The 6,684-nt window shown below is 37.4% G+C and overlaps 1 protein-coding gene and 1 non-coding gene across 2 annotated transcripts in view; one reads left to right on the top strand and one right to left on the bottom strand.

Moving 5' to 3' along the window:
* NRG3 (neuregulin 3) overlaps positions 1-6,684 on the top strand; it is a 1,269,559-nt gene that overhangs the window by 916,317 nt on the left and 346,558 nt on the right. The window lies entirely within an intron of this gene.
* Positions 2,879-3,012, bottom strand: LOC115870610. Its single transcript, XR_004046797.1, has one exon. It is a non-coding gene; the product is annotated as a small nucleolar RNA SNORA16B/SNORA16A family (small nucleolar RNA).

Here is a 6,684-nt window from a genome sequence, read left to right as displayed (position 1 = left end):
ATGGTACTCACATTTTTTTTCCTCCGGAAGTGATGGTAGCATGATTCCAAATTAAGTAAATTTAGAACATCTCTTATACACTATTTCCCTGTTTTTGAAAACTAGGAAATTTAAATTGAACCAAGAGGCAAATGCATCTAATATTAGTTGATATTGAGGGAGATATATGTTTAAATAGATGTCTTCTCTACTCTTCTGTTCCTATGGAAAACCAAATTTTGAGGCTAATCTCATGAAGAAAGTCAGTAATTAATTCCCACAGTTGAAGCAGAGGAAAGAGCAGATCCAGATAAATTTATGGTTTTACTTTTCCTCCTGCTTTGGAAAGTAGCCCTCATTTTGTATGACACTTTCTAAGCTTGTGAAAATGTTCATAAAAGTGTTGAATATATTACAAGAATATTCCCCAGGTAAAAAGCAGAGGAAGACCCCATGGTCTCAGCGGAAGTTCTCAAAGAATTCCGGAGGGCCTGGCTGCATGCCCCCCACACAAGAAGGCATAATGAGAAATTGTGTGCAGCAAAGATGCAGAAATTTGTTTCAGAAAATAAAATTACTTAATTGGAATCTGTAGAAAGTTTTCAGGAAAACAGAATTTGGAGCAAATGTGGAACGACATTGAATGCCTCGATGGGAATTAGATTTCACAATATTGAGAAACTGTTCATCAAGGCAATGGCCTTGGGGAAATGGATAGTGAGAGCGTAGAGAGGGTCATCTAAGACATCCCAAAGCCAAACAAAATGAACTGTCATTGAATCCATTCTGAAACCCAGGAACCCCATAGGACAGAGTATAACTGCTCTTTTGGATTTTAGAGCCTGTAAATCTTTCCAGGCACAAAAGCTCCATCTTTATTCTATGGAGCAGCGGGTGGATTAGAACTGCTGAGCTTCCACTAGCGATCCACCTGGAGCCCACTGCAGCACCAGAGCTCCTTATTTAAGACATTAGAAAGCTTTACTTTAGACTATTAAAAGATAAGCATGAATATGAAGACAAATTGTAAGAATATATGGAATATCTATGGAGATCTAGATAGATAAATACCTATATAGATCTATATAGATAAATATATATATATGACTGGATAGACAGAGGCCTCCCAAAACGTACCACATCGTCATCTAGCAAGATCCCAGCTGTTTGCCCCATTCCTCACGTCAGCTGCTCAGCGGTTCATGCAACTTTAAAACATGAAGAAATAATAAAATAATGATGAGGCAGATGTGTTGGGTAAATGCACCCTATAATGAATAAATTATAACAAGTACACTTCAGCAAGGAAGAAGAATATGAATTATGTTTTAAATGGCTCTATGATTTTCCCATTGAGGTAAGGCAAAGGAAGCAAAGGCACGTGACCTCTAGGCCTAAACAGAGTGTTAGAAGCTTACGATCCAGAAGGTGCCAAAGGGACAGGGCAAGAAATAATCAGATGGCCATCACAGAGTTCTTGGATGACCCTATTGTCTGTGTAGATCAGCATGTCCACCTCTTGCTCTGGTCATTCTTCTGTATTGAAATAACACACAGCACCTGCCACCCTCTTCTACAACAAGTAAATTCTGTGTCATTTTCTGGCTTATGAATCTTCCATGACACCACACTGTAGCGTTGAAGTCTGTTGCCTTTTCCTTGCGTATAAAACTTCCACAACTTGCGGAGTTCTTCATCCCTAGTGCCTTGCGACTGGACTTGCTGTTTGAAAATTGACCATCATCATCAGCCTTCTCGTTTCACTTCTTGTTTTTCATCACCTGATCGCTCACTCTTGAGTAGGTACCGGCTCAAATATCTTTCCGTAAAACCATCCTTTGATCTTCTCCCTTCTCATAGAAGTTATAAAACGATCCCTCTTCCTTATAATGTGATTCCTAATGTTCAAAATAGTTGACAGATATATTACTTTGCTTCACTGAAGGCTCAATACTACTTATATTAAATATTTTTCTGTCACTGCTCAAGTGTGCTTTTATACATGCCTGAAGACAGGAGCCTCAACTATGTTTGGAAAACAGAAAGTATCATAACAATAACCATATCTTATATGTGTTAATACTTACTTGGTGTTAGGAGGCCTGGTGGCATAGTGGATTACATTTTGGATTGCCAAGCACAATGTCAGCAGTTCAAAACTACCAGCTGCTCCAAGGGAGAAAGATGAGCTTGCAATACAGGGAACCCAGGGCAGATAAGCCTCTCAGGACCAATAATGAGAGTAGCGATACCAGAGGGTAAGGGGAAAGGGGGTGTGTGTGTAGGGGACTGATCACAGTGATTAACATATAACTCCCTTCTAGGGGAATGAACAACAGAAAAGTGGATGAAGGGAGACAGCAGTTGGTGTAAGACATGAAAAAATAATAATTTATCAATTATCAAGGGTTCATGAGGGAGGGAGGAAAAGAGGGTGGTGGTGAGCTGATGCCAAGGGCTCAAGTAGAAAGACAATGTTTTGAAAATGATGATGGCAACATAGGTACACATATCCTTGACATAATGGATGTATGTATTGATTGTGATAAGAACTGTTAGAGCCCCCAATAAAATGATTTTAATAAATGAACCTGTAAGGGTCACTGTGATTTAAAATCAACTTGAAAGCAGTGAGCACCGGAAGTTGACTTCTCTGGGTGGAACTTTTGATGAACATGCCCGTATGCTAACCTAAATGTTGGAGTTTTGAATCCACCCAGAGGCACTTTGAAAAATGGGTCTGATGATCTACTGGCAAACAAACAAATATCCATCAAAATGTCCGTGCGATGCAAGTCTACTTTAACACTTATTACGTATGCTACCCTGAATTGGAGTTAACTTGATGTCACCTGACCTTTTATAGTCGAAATTAGTTTTGTTTTGTTTGTTTTTAAGGGAATTTCTTTTCCTGAAATGTAGCAGATCGGTTATAGCAAACCGAATGGCGACTGTCAAGGAAAAACTCAATGTGGGCTCTTTTTTGACTACAGCAGCTACGTGGAAGCAACTTCAGCTTCGATAAGGGTCCCAAAATTAGTTTTAATCATAGTTCTATCTTTTATTTAAATCATTTTATTGGGGGCTCCTACAATTCTTATCACAATCCATCCATCCATCCATTGTGATTGTGTTAAGCACATTTGTACATATGTTTCTATCTGTTTTACAGGCCGTCTATCAAATTAATCCTTTGAATACTACTTAAAGGCACAACTCAAAAGTTTGTCATAGACACTACTATGATATCCAACTACTTGTAATACGGAATAGTGATTCTTACTACCACACTGAGTCTTGTGGCAATTTAATAATACAGAATTATAAGTAAAAACAATTTCATTTTCTCGTAAATTTCTAAAATTAGCTGTTGGTATTATTCGTAGCATTGTTGTTGTGGTTCCTAGGGCTTATTAAGTCCCAGCTCATAGTGACCCTGTGTGCAGTGGGCGGAGACTCCCACGTCCTGTGCCATCCGCACAATCGCTACCATGTTGGAGCCCATTCTTTACATACGACAATCATAGTGTTGACTTTTTCTTCTTTTCCACTGACTATATTACAAAGCAGCATTTCCTTCATGGTCGAACCCCTCCTGAGAACATGCCCAAAGCATATAAGAACAAATCTTATCATCCACATTTTAAGAAACAATCTGGCTATACGTCTTCCATGTTTTTTTTTTCTTTTTGTTGTTCTTCTGGTGGTTCATGATACGTCAATATTCCCACATCACAAGCACCACCATTCAAACACATTAAGTTTTCTGTGACCTTCTTTATTTATGTTCCAGTTTTCCTAGGTATATGACAAAAATGAAGATATTGTGTCCTTAGTCTGCAGAGTGGCATATTTGCTTCGCAAAACTCTAAAGAGGTCTTTGGAGCAGATGTATCCCATGAAGTATGCCACTTGATTTCATGACTTGTTTCCACAAGTAATGGTTGGTTGTTAATATAATTAAAATGAAATCTTGTACAGTTTTCATATTTTCTTCATTTCATAACATAATTTACTAGTCCAGTTGTGAGTATTTTTGTTTTGTTTTTCACACTGAGATGTAATTCAGACAGAAGATTGTAGTCTGTGATCTTCATCGGTAAGTGCTAATTGTATACCGCAGGTTATAAATGAGCCACATCTTCATATCATCTAGCTCCTCAGATTATCTGCTCATTAGAGAGATCAAGTGAGTATGGTTCAAGAATACAACCCTGACACTTTGACAAGTCAATAAAACACAGGAAAATAACTTTCTAGTAGTCACTCCTTTCGATGAATATCTATCAGGCTGAGGATGTATGATGTTCTTAGAGTCCTCCCACCATTCCTCTGGGAATGAGTCAATAGCGTTCAATGCATCAAATCTGTTCTCATAAAGATCTTTAAAACCAGGTGAGATAAACTCATGGTCTTCCTTTTGGTTCTATTACACATGTCGATTTCCTTCAGTTTCCTGCTGAACCTATGTATCAACTGTTGATGGTCTGCTCCGTAGTCAATCCCTAGCCATTTTTTGGCTGATGACATTGTGCTTCGTCATTCTTTCTTTCCACACAAAGAGTCTTTTTGAATCCTATGTATTCTTCTTAGTGGTAATCCCCATTTATGTTGTTGAAAAAAAATTGTATTTGCCTTGACTAAGTTGTTGGCCTTGCAACATTCTGTCATTCCTGCCACCAAGGCCATACATTTCAAGAACCCATCCTCCTTCTTTCTGTCCAACTTTAAAATTCCAAGTACAGTAATAATCAACACACCTAGATTGCACGTTTGATCAATTTCAGACTGCAGAATTATGTAGGATTCTTCATCATGTAGGATTCTTCTTCATTAACTTTAGGGTTAGTACATAAATTTGAATAATAGTCACTTGTATCTGGTCTTCCATGTAGGTGTGTGGATACTCTTCTATCAAAGGCAGTATTGGGAAATCACACTTCTATTTGCCATTCATGGAATAGTGCACCATATCATTATCCAGTAGTTATCCCTTCCAAACTGGTTAATACCAGGCCATTGTCTTTCATGTTTACCTATTAGATCAATCTTTATGATCTCTGTTTTAGTTTTTGCTACCTCCAATGTTCCTAGATGTATACTTCATCCATTGCACGCTCCGCTTATTGCTAGATGTTTGCAGCTGTTTCTTCTCATTTTGAGTGCTTGCAAATCCAGCTGAAGTCCTTAAGAGCTCTGCTCCATCCACATCACTAAGCTCGACTCTTCCCAGAGGAGGCAGCTATTCCCACGGTGTGTTTGAGTGTCTTCCAACCTGAGCAGCTCCTCTTCGGGCACTAGCAGGGAATGTTCTCATGATAGTCACACATTTTTAGTGGCAACGTGTTCAGAAATGGGCCACCTTTTCCTTCTTTCTAGACTCTCTTCGTCTATACGCATGATGTCAATTACAGCCAACAGTGTGTCGATTTTTTTTTTAATAATCATTATGAACCCTTCCTGCCCCTCCATTTCTGCCCTTGTGCCACACATCACATTCTACCTCCAGTGTATTCTTGGTCTCCTATGTAGTGTTTTGACCATCACTAAACTATCACTTGCATTTGTATCTTTCTCCAGACATAACCATCCAGTTTCCTCATGTGCATCCAGTGTCCTTGAATATATGTCTATAGTAGCACTTCCTGTAGCATATTATATTATGTATTTACAAGCTTAACTTACCACATAGAATTAGATACAGGGAAGATTTTGTCCATCTATATGTTTCCTAAAGTCTATTGTCAATGCTAAATTATCCCTATAATTTTTATTCTAAGTAATCCTAAGAGTTGTTTGTATAATTAGACTTGTTATACTTTAATTAATGCTTTCTGTTGGAGATTCTACTTTATTCTTTCTTTAAGTTACTATTAACATGTTAACAATTCTATTTTAAAATGCTGAGGACGAAAATTATTTATAAGAATTCTCCTTTGTGGGTGTTGGCTATTAACTTAAAAAGGATTTATTGAATGCTTCTGGTTAATAAGCATTTCTGAATTTCAATTTCAGAATCACTGTAGTATTTATTTCCCAAGAAATGAACAAATTTCTGCACATAAATTATAATTTAATTATGTTTGCAAGTATATGAATCAAGTGGTTTCGAATGGTATTCTAGAAATACTATATTAGTTGCTTTGGGCAGTAAATAAAGCATATCCTGAATAATTTTAATGTAATTTCCATATGCTTATTATTTTTTTAATATTATAGCTTGATTTCTGTATAATCTCTGAAGGTATTTAAGCAAATAAATGTCCCAACGTAATTTTTAATAGGCATATAGGGAGAAAGAGACTTCTCAACTGAACACTACAATTTGTAGGTCTGAGTTCTTTACTTGAACCCAGCCATTGCTCTCTTTATCAGGAAGAATGTTTATAATAGCGGAATTTTGAAAGTAATTTTCAGCATGCACCTTGAAATTGTTGATAACAAATGTTACACTGTAAGAATTTCACGCGGTTTAACTAGAATTGAAGCTGGATTCTTTGGAAGTGCAAGGACTAAGCGAGCGAATGTAATCTTCGGTTATCTAAAAGCATGTTGAAAAGAAGTATAAAATAGATGGTTGAATTTGATGAAGGGCTGCAATTCAATTAAAAAGGGGTGGATTTTAGCTGTTTTCAACCTGGACTGCACTGTGTCGTTGAGTCAGTCTGACTCGTGAGAGCCCTGGGACATGTTTGAACACAGAAC

Source organism: Echinops telfairi, unplaced genomic scaffold, assembly GCF_000313985.2.
Source record: "Echinops telfairi isolate 266 unplaced genomic scaffold, ASM31398v2 ScPeMD7_2010;HRSCAF=2546, whole genome shotgun sequence".
Classification (NCBI taxonomy): Eukaryota; Metazoa; Chordata; class Mammalia; order Afrosoricida; family Tenrecidae; genus Echinops; species Echinops telfairi.
Note: the sequence above shows the minus strand (reverse complement) of the source record. Positions and strands in the feature narration are given on the sequence as shown.